Source organism: Bos mutus, chromosome 8, assembly GCF_027580195.1.
Source record: "Bos mutus isolate GX-2022 chromosome 8, NWIPB_WYAK_1.1, whole genome shotgun sequence".
NCBI lineage: Eukaryota > Metazoa > Chordata > Mammalia > Artiodactyla > Bovidae > Bos > Bos mutus.
The window spans coordinates 91,730,817-91,747,841 of NC_091624.1; the positions used below are offsets into that span (position 1 = coordinate 91,730,817).

General features: G+C 37.4%; 1 pseudogene; it reads right to left on the bottom strand.

Moving 5' to 3' along the window:
* Positions 1-1,572: 1,572 nt before the first annotated feature.
* The window catches only part of LOC102274240 (tigger transposable element-derived protein 1-like), a 103,812-nt pseudogene continuing 88,359 nt past the window's right edge, over positions 1,573-17,025 (bottom strand).

The window sequence follows — 17,025 nt, forward strand, 5'->3', positions numbered from 1 at the left end:
GACTGACTGGGATGGAGAGTGCTGGTGCAGAAAGGGAGGGATAACATTGCAGTCACTGACACAATAGGCTTTTATCCTGCTGTACATTTCCCACAGAGTCAAGTGGCTGGTGATGTTGGTCTTTGGAAAAACAGCCAGTGACTTTCTATGCTAATAATCTTAATCCCAAGCCCGTAAAATTGTTATACACACTCCTTAAAGTAGTAGTCAAAGGTATTCCACGAAAAAAAGGGCTTCTGCAGTCAAATAAGTTTTGAAGTGCTGAGTAGTATGTCCTCCTTGCTGTGGATCAACACAGTATAAAATATTATATGAAAAACTGAGAAGTCCTGCACTGAAAGAAAGTTAATTAATTAGGGAATAGTTCAATCATTCCCCCATTTTAAACTGGTATCCTTTATCAAGAAAAGTTTATAAACATCCTGTTGAGCAAGTGATCTGGAAAACATACTTTGGAAAATCCTGTAATTGGCATTCAGGGAAAAAATTATATATGTGATAATGTGAAGGAGTGAGTTGTTTTGGAGAGATGGACTTTCACAATTACACATCTCCTGAAACATACTCCTTGTGCTTTCTCAGTGAAGGTGTTTTAGAGTCATCTGTGAAGAATATATTGCAATCTTTGTTGTGGCTTATGACTAGTTTTCTTGTCCAGGGAATATCTCGAGGATACTGTGGGTTGGGTTCCAGTTCAGTTCAGTCATTCAGTCATGTCCGACTTTTTGAGACTGCATGGGCTGCAGAATGCCAGGCTTCCCAGTCCATCACCAACTGCCAGAGATTGCTCAAACTCAATGTCCATCGAGTCAGCGATGCCATCCAACCATCTTATCCTCTGTCATCCCTTTCTCCTCCTGCCTTCAATCTTTCCCAGCATCAGGGTTTTTTTTTTTTCCAATGAGTCAGTTCTTCACATCAGGTGGCCAAAGTATTGGAGCTTCAGCTTTAGCACCAGTCCCTCCAGTGAATATTCAAGACTGATTTCCTTTAGGATGGACTTGTTTGATCTCCTTGCAGTCCAAGGGACTCTCAAGAGTCTTCTCCAACACCTCAGTTCAAAAGCATCAATTCTTTGGTGCTCAGCTTTATGTTCCAGCTCTCACATCCATACATGACTATTGGATAAACCATAGCTTTGACAAGATGTACCTTTGTTAGCAAAGTAATGTCTCTGCTTTTTAATATGCTGCCTAGGTTTGTCATAACTTTTCTTCCAAGAAGCTAGTGTCTTTTCATTTCATGGCTGTAGTCACCATCTGCAGTGATTTTTGGAGCCCCTCAGGAATAAAGTCTGTCACTGTTTCCATTGTTTCCCCATCTATTTGCCATGAAGTGATGGGACTGGATGACATGATCTTAGTTTTTTGAATGTTAAGTTCCAGAATGTTGGGTTCCAGACTGCCACAAGAAAGCAAATATCACCATAAAGTGAGTCACATGAATCTTTTGGTTTCCCAGGACACATGAAAGTTATGTTCATAGTATACAGTCATCTACTGAATGTGAAATAGCACTATGTCTAAAAAATGTACACACTTTCATTAGAAAATACTTTATTGCTAAACAAGGCTAGCCATCATCTGAGGCTTCAGAGAGTCATATTCTTTTTTCTGGGGAGGTTCTGTCTTAATTTTGATGGATATTGACTGATCAGGGTGGTGGTTGCTGCAGGCTGCATGGCTGTGGCAATTTCTTAAAATAAGACTCCAGTGAAATTTACTGCATCGATTGACTCTTCCTTTCACAAATGATTTCTCTGTAGCATACAACCCTGTCTGATAGCATTTACCCACAGTAGAACTTTTTTAAAAATGGAAGTCAATCCTTTCAAACCCCGCTGCTGCTTTATCAACTGAATTTATATAATATTATAAATCTTTCATTGTTATTTTGACAGTCTTTTATAGCACCTTTGCCAGGAGTAAATTCTATCTCAAGAAATCACTTTTTTGTTCATCTGTAAGAAGCAACTCCTCTTGAGATTGCAACAATTCAGTCACATCTTCAGGCTCTACTTCTAATTCTAGTTCTCTTGCTATTTCCACCATAATGGCATTTACTTTCTCCACTGCAGTCTAGAATGCTTCAAAATCATTCATGAAGGTTGGAATCAACCTCTTCTAAATTCCTGTTAATGTTGATATTTTGACCTCTTCTCATAAATCATGAATGTTCTTAATGACATCACCTTCCCAGAAGGTTTTCCATTGACTTTGCCCAGATCCATCAGAGGAATCACTATCTATGACAGTTATAGACTTATGAAATGTATTTCTGAAATAATGATTCAAAGTCTAAATTACTCCTTCTTTCATGGGCTGCAGAATGAATATTGTGTGAGCAGGTATAAAAACAACACTAATCTCATTGTATACCACTATCAGAACTCTTGGGCGACCAGATGCATTGTCAATAAGCAGTAATATTTTGAAGGGATGTCTTTTTCTGAGCATTATGTCTTAACAGTTGGGTGAAAATATTCAGCAAGCCATATTGTAAACAGATGTGCTATCACTAGGGTTTGTTGTGCTATTTAGAGAGCATAGTCAGAGTAGATTTAGTAGACTCATTACTAAGGGGCCTAGGATTTTCAGCATGGTAAAATGAGCATCAACTTGAAGTTGGCTCTAACAAGAGAATCAACTTGTCCTTCGAAGCCTTGAAACCAGGCATTGATTTCTCCTCTTCAGATATGAGAGCCTCAGATGACATCTTCTTCCAATAGAAGACTGGTTTACACTGAAAATCTGTTGATTAGTGTAGCTGTCTTTATTAATCACCTTAGCAAGATCTTCTGGGTAACTTGCTGCAGCTTTTGCATCAACACTTGCTGCTTCACCTTGCACTTTCATGTTCTGGAGATGGCTTTTTTCCTTAAACCTCGTGACCCAACCTCTGCTCATTTCAAGCTTTTCTTCTGCAGCTTCCTCACCTCTCTCAGCCTTCAGAGAATTGAAGTGAGTTAGGGCCTTGCTCTGGATTAGGCTTTGGCTTAAGGGAATGTCATGCCTGGTTTGACCTATACTGCTGAAACTATCTCCGTACTAGCAGTAATACTGTTTCACTTTCTTATCATTTATGTGTTCCTGGAATAGCACTTTTAATTTCTTTCAAGAACTTTGCATTCATAACTTGGATAGCTATTTGGGGCAAAAGGCCCAGCTTTTGGCCTATATCAGCTTTTGATTAGCTTTTTGATTTGCTCCCTCCTCTTAATCATTTCTAGCTTTTGATTTAGAATGAGAGACCCGTGGCTCTTCCTTTCGCTTGAACACTTACAAGTCTTTGTAGGGTTATTAGTTGGCCTGATTTCAACATTGTTGTGTCTCAAGGAATAAAAAGGCCCAAAGAGAGGAAGAGAGACAGAGAACAGTACGTCAATGGAGCAGTCAGAACACACCAGAACATTTTTTGATTATGGTTGTGGTCTGTGGCACCTCAAAACAAGTACAATAGGAACATTGAAGATCACTGATCACAGATCATCATAACATACAATAATAACGAAATAACTTGAAATATTGTGAAAATTACCAAAATGTGATGCAGAGACATGAAGTCAGCAAATGCTGCTGGAAAAATAGCGTCGATGGATTTGCTGGACACAGGGTTGCCACAGACCTTTAATCTGTAAAAAGGCAGTATCTGTGAAGCTCAGTAAAGCAAAAGCACAATAAAAAGAGGCCTGCCTGTACTGTCGCGTTAAACAGCAACTTTCTTTTTAACTAAAAATATTTTCTTAATTTAAGCAATCCGCCACATTGAAGAAAACTTGTAAGCACTGTTCGTACTTGTCAGGAGTAAATGGGACTCTGGAGAGTTCTATGAAATAGGAAACATTTGAACAGAGTATCATCTTTCTTTCAGCTGTTTGTATAGATGCAATTTCTGCAATTCTATACCCCACAGCTCTAATTCCTCTTCATCTGTGTCTCAGGCTTCCATCAATAATCCTTCTGCTGAAACACATTTGACAAGAGAGGTAGAGTGGATACCCTTGCAATATCTTCTGAATGTCACTCAAGAGCGATTTGTAATCGAGATCATAAATTTTAGGAAGAAAAATGTAAAACTAAGTTGGGGGTTCAATCTGTATGAATCTGGATTGGATAAGGGTATGGTTAGTAGCATTTTCTGAAAATCATCTTTTGATTAGTTGGTGGGGATTTTGTAAAACATTAAAAAAATCAGTGATTATTATGGATATATTTCTTAAAAAATAAACCACTCTTGCAATGTACCTTAATAAATGAATGAACTGGATGTTTTCCGGATCCAGTTATATTCACCTTACACACTGTGATTTCTAATATATCTTCCCATCCTAGAAAGTCTATAGTACAGTTGTTATCCCATCTCATAACATTTGTATTGAAAAAAAGATCTAGTCTGTTTGTATGTGTTAGGTAAGAGACTGAATTTCTGCTGCCCTTCTGAAATTCAGGAGAAATACATGCTATTGCCTACAGTAATATATCATTAAAAAACTGAGTAAGAAAAAATGAGATACTCTGTTTGGACAGTTAAAAATGTTAAATTAATTTTATTGATTTGGACCTTTCTGTTTATTAGGTGGAGCTATTAAAATTGTTCTAATTGTTTTTGAACAAAATTTTGAAAATTAAATATGAAAGTCATGTAGTGTATTTTTCTCTTAATTTGTTCAAGAGTGCTATACTCATATAAACTTTTCACTATTTGTTTATATCATAGCATTATATAATAGAACTTTGGGAGAAATGTACTATATTTAGGTATATTTATTCTGTACTATTTTTCTCTCAACTCTATTACATTTATGTGTTCTGCATATGTTTAGTTACAAAATGAAAGAACATTGTGTATTAAGCATTTAGTAAAACGAATGATGAATTTAAAATAACCTTGTCTAAACATATGAATTCATACTGTTCATGGGGTTCTCAAGGCAGGAATACTGAAGTGGTTTGCCATTCCCTTCTCCAGTGGACCATATTTTGTCAGAACTCTCCACCATGACCATCTGTCTTGGGTGGCCCTACATGGCATGGCTCATAGTTTCATTGAGTTAGACAAGGCTGTGGTCCATGTGATTAGATTGGTTAGTTTTCTGTTATTGTGGTTTTCAGTCTGTCTGCCCTCTGATGGAGAAGGATAAGAGGCTTATGGAAGCTTCCTGATGGGATAGACTGACTGAGGGTGATACTGGGTCTTGTTCTGATGGGTGATTTACTCAGTAAATCTTTAATCAAATTTTCTGTTGATGGCTGGAGCTGTGTCACCTCCCTGCTGTTTATCTGGGCCCAAGCTATGGTGGGGGTAATGAAGATAATGGTGACCTCATGCAAAAGATCCCATGCATGTACTGCTGCAGTCCAGGCCCCCAACCTTGCAGCAGGCCACCACCAACCCATGCCTTTGCTGGGGACTCCTGGACACCCACAGGCAAGTCCAGGACAGTCTCCTGTGGGGTCACTGTTCCTTTCTCCTGGGTGCTGGTGCACAAGGTTCTGTTGTGCCCTCCAAGGAGGACAGTCTCCTGTGGGGTCACTGTTCCTTTCTCCTGGGTGCTGGTGCACAAGGTTCTGTTGTGCCCTCCAAGAGACTGTTTCCCAGTCCTGTGTAAGTTCTAGCAGCTCTGTTGTAGGGTCAATGGCAACCTCCTCTAAGAGGACTTATGCCATATCCACACCCAGAGCCCCTGTCCTTGAGGCAGACCACTGATGACCTGTACCCCCACAGAAGACACTCAAGCACAGTTCTGTCTCAGTCTCTGTGAGGTCCCTGGGTCCTGGTACCCACAAGGTTTGTTTGAGCCCTCTGAGCGTCTGTGGCAGGAATGGGATTTGATTCTAAATGTGAATTTGCACCTCCTACCATCTTGCTGGGGCTTCTCCTTTGCCCTTGGGTGTGGTGTATCTCCTCACAGATGCTCCAGTGCCCACCGTCTTACTGGGATTTCTCTTACCTTGGACATGGGGTATCTATTCAGGGCTGCTTCAGTGAAATGCAGGTGCCGCTCCTGACTTTGGATGTCAGGAATCTCCTCTTGGCAGCTCCAGTGCTGCGTAGCTGCCACTCTCTGCTCCAGTGCTGTGCAGCTCCCGTATGAAAAGGCAAAAAGATAGGACACTGAAAGATGAATTCCCCAGGTCAGTAGGTACCCGATATGCTACTGGAGATCAGTGGAGAAATAACTCCAGAAAGAATGAAAAGAAGGAGCCAAAGCAAAAGCAACATCCAGTTGTGGATGTGACTGGTAATGGAAGCAAGGTCCAATGCTGTCAAGAACAATATTGCATAGGAACCTGGAATGTTAGGTCCATGAATCAAGGCAAATTGGAAGTGATCAAACAGGAGATGGAAAGAGTGAATGTCGACATTTTAGGAATCAGCGAACTAAATTGGACTGGAATGGGTCATTTTAACTCAGATGACCATTATATCTACTACTATGGACAAGAATCCCTTAGAAGAAATGGAGTAGCCATCATGGTCAACAAAAGAGTTTGAAATGCAGTACTTGGATGCAGTCTCAAAAATGACAGAATGATCTCTGTTCATTTCCAAGTCAAACCATTCAATATCACGGTAATCCAAGTCTATGCCCCGACCAGTAATGCTGAAGAAGCTGAAGTTGAATGGTTCTCTGAAGACCTACAAGACCTTCTAGAATTAACACCCCAAAAAGATGTCCTTTTCATTACAGAGGACTGGAATGCAAAAGTAGGAAGTCAAGAAATACCTGGAATAAAAGGCAAATTTGGCTGTGAAGTACAGAATGAAGCAGGGCAAAGGATAATAGAGTTCTGCCAAAAGAACACACTGGTCATAGCAAATACCTTCTTCCAACAACACAAGAGAAGACTCTACACATGGATATCACCAATGGTCAACACCGAAATCAGATTGATTATATTCCTTGCAGTCAAAGATGGAGAAGCTCTATAGTCAGCAAAAACAAGACTGGAAGCTGACTGTAGCTCAGATCATGAACTCCTTTATGCCAAATTCAGACTTAAATTGAAGAAAGTGGGGAAAACCACTAGACCATTCAGATATGACCTAAATCAAATCCCTAACGATAATACAGCGGAAGTGAGAAATAGATTTAAGAGACTAGATCTGATAAACAGAATGCCTGATGAACTATGGACGGAAGTTCTTGACATTGTAAAGTAGACAGGGAGCAAGACCATCCCCAAGAAAAAGAAATGCAAAAAAGCAAAATGGCTGTCTGAGGAGGCCTTACAAATAGCTGACAAAAGAAGGGAAGCAAAAAGCAAAGGAGAAAATGAAAGCTATATACATTTGAATGCAGAGTTCCAAAGAATAGCAAGGAGAGATAAGAAAGCCTTCCTCAGTGATCAGTACAAAGAAATAGAGGAAAACAATAGTATGGGAAAGACTAGAGATCTCTTCAAGAAAATGAGAGATATCAGGGGAACATTTCATGCAAAGAAGGGCTCAATAAAGGACAGAAATGGTATGGACCTAAGAGAAGCAGAAGATACTAAGAAGAGTGGCAAGAATACACGGAAGAACTGTATGAAAAAGATCTTCAGGATCCAGATAATCACAATGGTGTGATCACTCACTTAGAGCCAGACATCCTGGAGCATGAAGTCAAGTGGGCCTTAGGAAGCATCGTTAGGAACAAAGCTAGTGGAGCTGATGGGATTCCAGTTAAGCTATTTCAAATCCTAAAAGATGATGCTGTGAAAGTGCTGCACTTAATACACCAGCTCATTTGGAAAACTCAGCAGTGGCCACAGGACTGGATAAGGTCAGTTTTCATTCCCATTCCAAAGAAAGGCAATGCCAAAGAATGCTCAAACTACTGCACAATTGAACTCATCTCACGTGCTAGTAAAGTAATACTCAAAATTCTCCAAGCCAGGCTTCAACAATACATGAACCGTGAACTTCCAGATATTCAAGCTGGGTATAGAAAAGGTAGAGGAACCAGAGATCAAATTGCCAACATACACTGGATCATCAAAAAAGCAAAAGAGTTCCAGAAAAACATCTTCCACTTTACTGGCTATGCCAAAGCCTTTGACTGTGTGGATCACAATAAACTGGAAAATTCTGAAAGAGATGGGAATACCAGATCACCTGACCACCTCTTGAGAAATCTGTATGCAGGTCTGGAAGCAACAGGAAGCAACATGTTCCAGTGGACATGGAACAACGGACTGGTTCCAAATAGGAAAAGGAGTACGTCAAGGCTGTATATTGTCATCCTGCTTATTTAACTTATATGCAGAGTACATCATGAGAAACGCTGGGCTGATGAAGCACAAGCTGGAATCAAGATTGCTTGGAGAAATATCAATAACCTCAGATATGCAAATGACACCACCGTTATGGCAGAAAGTGAAGAAGAACTAAAGAGCCTCTTGATGAAAGTGAAAGATGAGAGTGAAAAAGTTGACTTAAATCTCAACATTCAGAAAGTGAAGATCATGGCATCTGGTCCCATCACTTCATGGCAAATAGATGGATAAACAGTGGAAACAGTGTCAGACTTTATTCTTTTGGGCTCCAAAATCACTGTAGATGGTGACTGAAGCCATGAATAAAAAGGTGATTACTCCTTGGAAGAAAAGTTATAGCTAACCTAGACAGCATATTAAAAAGCAGAGACATTACTTTGCCAACAAATGTCTGTCTAGCCAAGGCTAATGTTTTTCCAGTAGTCATGTATGGATATGAGATTTGGCCTATAAAGAAACCTGAGCACCAAAGAATTGATGCTTTTGAACTGTGGTATTGGAGAAGACTCTTGAGGTTCCCTTGGATTGCAAAGAGATCCAACCAGTTCATCCTAAAGGAAATCAGTTCTGAACGTTCATTGGAAGGACTGATGTTGAACGTGAAACTCCAGTACATTGGCCACCTGATGCGAAGAGTTGATTCATTTGAAAAGAGCCTGAGCTGGGAAAGATCGAAGGCTAGAGAAGAAGGGGATGACAGAGGATCAGATGGTGGGGTGGCATCACTGAGTCACTGTACATGAGTTTGAGTAAACTCTGGGAGTTGGTGATGGACAGAGAGGCCTGTCATGCTGCAGTGCATGCACTCTCAAAGAGTCAAACACGACTGAGCGACTGAACTGAAACATATGAATTAGAGAAATTAAAGCATATGCCTGCAGGCTATCACTCTACTTTCTCTATAATAAATTGCACTGTTTGAGGAATTCCTTTATGCTCACAAGTTGCAGCAGATAAACATTATGCAATTCATAAGAAGATCTATAGTGAATAATGAAACAGATAATTTTAAAACTGGTGCAAGTGGTGAGGCCTAAATGCCCATTAAACATGAATTCTACATTTCCCTCTGTTTATTTGAAGTCATTCTTCTTTCATTCAACTCTTTGGGGATTACAGAACTCAGCCTGTCCTGGAAGAAGTCTCTGTCGCCGTGAGGAAGGCTTCTGTGCTCTCTGTGTCTGTTTAGCTTTCAGCTGCCCTGAGACCCTGCCAAGTGTCAATCAGGGCTGATTGGACACCAGTGTCCAGGGACTGGGACAGAGCAGCTCACCTCACTCAGGTCATCAGACCATCTCCAGATGCCAAAGAACCCCTGAAACTATGAACAAATTTGCTTATGATGCAAATTAGTGACCTGCACCTAGATGCTTCATTAATGCTCTGTCTCCCCTGAGCCACCAAGGTGTCAGAAGTTGCACTGTTTGCTCTCACATTTTTTTCTCTCTGTAATATATGTTAATAACCATTTATTCTCATAGAAATGGTTTTATCAATTACTAATGGCTAGTTGACAAACTATCAAGGTGGAGATGAAAATTAGATTCCATTTAGAAAAACAAACAATATTTACCTTTTCCCATGGAAATGTGTGAAAAAAACTTCAGAAAATTCTGTTATTATATGAGGTCTCTGAAAAATCTGTGATTAAAAACAATGAAAGAGGAGAAATATGAGTTTCTATCTAGATCACTATTTTGTTTTTGTATATAAAAGTGATGAGAAAAATTATGTGAACCCATGCATTTGCCCTGAGTTATAATTGTATTATATTAACCTCAGCTGACAATATTCTGTACAGACTTTTGTTTACTTAAAATTCTGCCTGTTGGGTTTAAACACACATCTAAAATTCACTCAACTCATTTCTTTCTTGCTGAAGTCACTTTATCATTTACTCTCAACTACTGAACTTATTTTATGTGTTCCCGTTTTCCAATATTACATTCTGAAACTTTTGGCACCTGGGAATTTCTCTCTGTGATGGTTTTATTACTGAATTCAAGATTTGTAGTTATTATTAATTATTTGGCTAATAAGATGAGTTGATAGGGTCTTGCTGCTTCTTTTGCTTAATATTAATGGAATGATACTGACTACTGTGGACAATGCCCAGGCATTTGCCAGTTAAGTGGGCCCATGAAGAATGAGTTGTTTTTTTTTTCATGAATTACCTCAGCAGAGAAAACAATGCTTGACAGTTTCCTGTGGCTGTGATCTTTGGTTTTAGGTAGCTCATACAGTAGAATGGATTTTAGCAATATTTGAGAAAGATACTTCCAGAATTTCACCACTAAAAAGAACAGGCACTAATAATAAATATATGGAAAGAGTAAATATTTGAGAATCTGTTTTATGTCCTTGAGGATCATTTGCTTAGTTGTTTTGCTTTTCAATAAGATATGTTATGTCATTTAGTGCCAGATTATGAAACCGTGGAGTGTACTTTCTATAAAAAATGGGAAGGTTCACTTTCTGCTCAAATTGAATAAATTACTTCCAGCAGATATTCGAGTCCTGTGGAATTATCCTTTATTGTGTATCAGGTGGAGAAAAAGGAAAGTTTCAGAGAAAAGAGGCATGAGTCATTATGTGAGTTTTGGGGAAATGTGAATACTGGCTAATTCTTTATTCTAGTATGAGCAGTACTTTGAAAGATTAAGACTAATCCTCTTCAAAAGTTCATAAGAGCAGAGGCTTGGGGTTGTAGTTCTATCAATGAAAAATCATTTTTGTGTAGTTCTAAAAATTGCCAGTATAGAATCTGAAAATTATGAAAACAACAGTTTAGCTAGTATCCATGAATGAATTCAGTATGCTGTTAGATACATGCTTATTTTTATTTTCTTGACTCACTAATCATAAGAAGAGTCCTCTAATTGTTAGAGATGAGCTACTGGATTATGATACTGGTGCAGTTTCTACAATTAATTTGATAAAATGGATATACTAAGTTAAGTACAACTTCAGGTATATGGAAATATTAATTTTGTTGACAGACATTTGAAAATTAAACTATTTCCTAAATGTCATTTGAATATTTAGTTTTATAAAGTTCCTATTTAGCATGGAAGACTATGAGGGTTAGATTCTCTTGATCCCTGTACAGATCAGTGAAAATTAGATATAATAATGTATTAATTCAGTTGAAGAAAAGCTTTTACTGGAAGCTTAGAAGTCATTTGAGTTTTTAAATTTTGAAATAAACATTGTAGTTCTTATTCATCTTAAATTATATATACCCTAAGGAATTTCCACAAGTATAAATTTAAGTTAGGAAATATTTAGCTTCACCTAAGTCGGAGAAGGCAATGGCACCCCACTCCAGTACTCTTGCCTGGAAAATCCCATGGACGGAGGAGCCTGGTAGGCTGCAGTCCATGGGGTCGCTAGGAGTCGGATATGACTGAGTGACTTCACTTTCACTTTTCACTTTCATGCATTGGAGAAGGAAATGGCAACCCACTCCAGTGTTCTTGCCTGGAGAATCCCAGGGACAGGGGAGCCTGGTGGGCTGCCGTCTATGAGGTCGCACAGAGTTGGACACAACTGAAGCAACTTAGCAGCAGCAGCAAGTCAGAAAAAGTGAAGTTTTAAGAATAAAAATTGATGACATGGAAAATTAATTGAGCTGATGATGTACAGTACATTTCAAAGCAAATGCTTTTGAGGACGACAGAGGATGAGATGGCTGGATGGCATCACTGACTCTATGGACGTGAGTCTGAGTGAACTCTGGGAGTTGGTGATGGACAGGGAGGCCTGGTGTGCTGCGATCCATGGGGTCACAAAGAGTCCGACATGACTGAGCGACTGATCTGATCTGATCTGAATCTTGATGCTACTGTATCAGTGTTAAAAACTTTAGCTGCTACCAGGTAAGAGGAGAAAAGGGTGAGGCAATTTAATATACAAAGTATCTGCACAGAATGTCCTCTAAGGTAGCTTGAATTTTTGAAAGATGTGACGGAAGGCAGGACAAATACCTGAGAATGAACTTGGAAGAGCAATGCCATGGCCAAGTGGTAATTAACCATGTAAGAAGATTTTTAAAAAGAACTGAAAATGATTTCTAGATCGTTGACTAAGAAAAATTACTTTCTAGGGATAGTAAACACAGTTGGGAAGAGGGGAGTTGCCTCTTATTTACAGAGTCTCTATTATGCTTAAGGGCTTTAGTCTGTTTTTTCATTTAATCCTCAGAGCAATACACAAAGGGTGGGTATTTAATAGATAAGAAGGCAGAGGCTCAGAAAGATCAATAATTTGCCTCAGTTAATACAGTGAGGATCCAGGTTTGTTTGGCTCTAAGCTAATGTTCTTATTCATGGCACACAAGAGAGGTACATAGCTGAAAACTGTTGCTCCTAAACTTTTAAAAGTTTTACTTTGCTTGAATTATGTTTACATTGTTTATCTTCTCATTTAAGAATTATTTCTGAATTTTCAGTTGAGTTCACTATGTAATTTTTTGATACATCATTTGTTTAAATAGTAGTATTGCTCACTGTAGGGTCTTATATCCCCAGATTTTTCATGATTCAGCTTTCTTTTGATTCTTGGTCAGATGAGTGTGTCCTGGGTAGGTATTTCAAATAAGGGTACTTGGATAATATATTTTGAATCTTTGAATATTTAATAATATATTTTTTGTTGTCTTCTCAAATAAATGGCAGCCTGATGAAAACAGATTCTTTGGGAAATAATCTTTCTTCCACTCCCCCAAGTCTGTAATCATTATCCCACTGCCTTCTAGGTTTTAATGTTGCTTAGAAGCCTGAGGAAAACCTGATTTCTGTCCCTTGCAAATAATCTTTCAATGTTCTTACTAATCTTCCTTGATATTTACATAATGTTTACCCCTGTATCCTTTGAATTAGAAATTGTCAGTATATGTTTGACATTTACTGTTTGACCCAACCCCACACCTACTGACCTAGGAGAGATCAAACTGCAGATCCTGTGATTTTAATTTAATTTTTAATCTATTAAGTTTTTTGCCAATTGTATATTTAGTTATTCCTTTTACCTCATCTTTGCTTTTACTCCTGTATTAAAAAAATCTATATATTGCATTTGTTCTTCGAATTGCCACTAAACTTTGCTAAAACAAAAATATTGGAAAAAGCATCAGAAAAACTGCAAATAATTTTCAAAAAGAAAAACTGACTATAGAAATTATTAATTGATCAATTTAACATTGATAACTTTTTGCCAATATGTAGGAGGGTTTGAAGAAACTGATTATTAAAGGAAAAATTGATTAATGACAAAGAAACTGGTTATTAAACATTTGCATTTAAGAAAGAATAGGTTGATGACTTCTATCTATCAACATGAGCCCATGTTAACATCACACCAAAATTACCTCATTTAAAAAATCAATGTACTAGAAAAGTTTAGTAGATTTTAAAATGATGATTTTAATATACATTTTAAATGTATATTATACATACATTATAAATGTATATATAAATGTATATAAATATACATTTATACATTAACATACCTGTAGAAAATTGCAAAAATTATATATCTTTGAATAACCTAGAGAGAATATATTCTTATCTAGAAACAGAAGGTGGGTGGTGACCCCTCTCTATCACTGTCTTTATCTTCCTCTCCCAAGTTAACTGTCCTTCTGACTTACATAGATTAATTTTGCTTGCTTTTGAGTTTCTAAAAGAAATGCTTGCATTTCTTTGTACCAAGTTTCCTTCATTCAACATTGTGTTTATGGGATTCTTCTATGTTCTCATGTATAATAGAAGGCGATGAACTTTCATTTCTGGACACAATATTCTATTGTGTAACTCTATGATTATTTATCTATTGGGTTTAATACTGGGTTTCTTCCATTTTAGGGTTATTATGAATACAATCGAAACAAACTTTGTTAAACAGATCTCTTGGGGTATGTATTTATATATACACCTTCTGTTAATGTCCATTTGAGTTACACATGTTCAACTTCAGTAGATAAGGCCAAATGGTCTGGCAGTATATGAGTTCCAGTTGCTCTGCACCTGCTGTGTGCTGAATGTTTGTGTCCTCCGCCACTTCAAATTCATGTATTGAAATTCTAATGTCCAAAGTGAGCGTGTTAGGTGGTAGGTTTTTGAGAAATTATGAGGGTGGAGCCCTCAGGAATGGGACCAGTGCTGTTATAAAGACTACTCACAGCTCTCTCCATTCTTCTATCATGTGAGGATGCAGCTAGAAGACACAAAATATGAACAAGGAAGAGGGCCCCTTCCAAAGGTGACCATGTTGGCTCCTTGATCTTAGAATGCCCAGCCTCCAGAACTTTGAGAAATAAATGTTTGTAGTTAATAAGTAGTCTGTAGTATTTTATTATAGCAGCCTATAAGGACTAAGATGACCTCCTTGCAGACACTTGGATTGTCAATCATTTTAATATTAACAAATTTAGTGAGTATATAGTAATATCTCATTGTGGTTTTAATTGAAGCACCTTAACAACTAATGAAATTTGCAGCTTTTTATATGATTTTTAGCTATTTGAATATCTTTTCTAAGTACTGTTGAATATTTTAAAAATTGGATTATCTACTATTTTCTTATTGATATTTAAGAAATTTATTTGATAACTGTTGTTCAGTCACTAAGTTGTGTTTGACTTTGTGACCCCATGAACTGTAGCATACCAGGCTTTCCTGTCCTTTGCTATCTCCCAGAGTTTGCTCAAATTCATGTCCATTGAGTTGGTGATACCATCCAAACATCTCATCCTCTGCTGATCCCTTCTCTTCTTGCCTTTAATCTTTCCTATCATGAGGGTCTTTTCCAATGAGTCGGCTCTTCCCGTCAGATGGTCAAAGTATTGGAACTGTATAATTTTCCAGATATTTCCTCCCACTCTATGGCTTGCATTTTCACCCATAATGGTGTTTTGCTTAAGCAGAAGTAGCTAATTTAATATAATCTAATATATTCATCTTTTTTATGACATATTGTGTCATAAAAATATTACTCTGTTTTACATTACCTCCTAAAACATATTTAGATAAATAATCTACTTAGAAGTGATTTCTGTGTTTAGTGTGTAGTTTCTTTCTTTCTTCCTTTTATTTTCTTGGTCTTCATCTAGTGAACTAAACTAGTGCTGTTTATTTGAAGATCTTGTCTCCCTCCCACTACTCTGTAGTGCCACTTGTGTCACAAATCAAGTGTCTGTATATGTCTTTTCCTGTACTTTGTCTTTTGCTCTGCTTTTCTAATTGTGTATCTTATCACTTATACCAAATTTTCTGAACACTGTATCTTTATACTCACTCTTGATATACTGTGGTGTGAATTGCCTCATTCTGTACTTCAAGATGCCTGGTTATTTTTTTTTTTTTTTTTTTTTTTCTGTTTACATAGATTTTAGAATTAGCTAGTGAATTTCCATAAGACATCTGCCTGAGACATTGACTGGGATTGCATTGATATAAATCAATTTGGGAAAATTGATATTTTAAAAACTTTACACTTTCTAATTCATGGACCTGCTATATGCCTCCATCCATTTAGATCATCTTCAATTTATTTATTCATTTTTATTATTTTAAATGATAAACTTTATCTTTTATAGCAGCTTTTGGTTCACAGCAAAATCGAATGGAAAGTACAGAGTTTCATATATCCCCTGTCCTCCCACATATACAACCTCTCCCACTATCAACATCCTGGATCACAGTGGTACTTTTGTTGCAATACATGAACCAACATAGGCACAAAGAACCTAAAATCCATAAATTATGTTGGGGTTCACTCTTGGTGTTTTACATTCTATGAGTTTTGACAAATGTATAAAACACGTATTCACCATTGTAGTATCATGCAAAATAATTTCTTTCGCTACCTTAAACTCCTCTTGTGTTCCTTCTATTCATCTCTTTCTTTCCTTAGCTCTTGGCAACCAGTGATCTTTTCCTAACTCCACAATTTTGCCTTTTCTGGAATGTCATATTGTTGGAATTACAGTCCATGACCTTTACAGTTTAGCTGCTTTTGGTTAGTAATATGCATTTAAGGTTTCACCATGTCTTTTCTTGGCTTAATAGTTTATTTCTTTCTCTTTTTAAAATTGAGGTATAGTTGATATAAAATATTATATGTTTCAGGTGTACAGCATAGTGATTCACAATTTTAAAAGATTTTATTCCACTTATTATAAAATATTGGCTATATTGCCTATGTCATACTATATATCCTTATAGTTTATTTATTTTATACATAGTAGTTTGTACCTCTTAATCCCCTACCCCTGTCTTGTCTCTTCCTTTTTCCTGCTCCCCACCACTATATATCTGTCTGTCCTCTGTATCTGTGAGTCTGATGCTTTTTTGTTGTATTTGCTTTTTGAATTTGCATTTTTGCTTTTTTTTTTTTCAGATAAATGCCCAGGAGTAGACCTGCTGGATAATATGGTAGTTCTATTTTCAGTTTTTTTGTGAAATCTCTATACTGTTTTCCACAGTGGCTCTACCAGTTTACATTGCCACTAGCAATGTGTGAGGGTCCCTTTTTTCCACATCCTTACCAATATTTGTTATTGGTGGTCTTTTTGATATTAGCCATTCTGAAAGATGTGAGATGATATCTCATTGTGGTTTTAATTTGCATTTCTCTGATGATAAATGGTATCAAACATCTTTTTATGTGCCTATTGGCCATCTGTATGTTTTCTTTGGAAAAATGTCTATTCATATCTTTTGCCCATTTTTTATTTGGGGTCCATCCTAAAGGAAATTAGTCC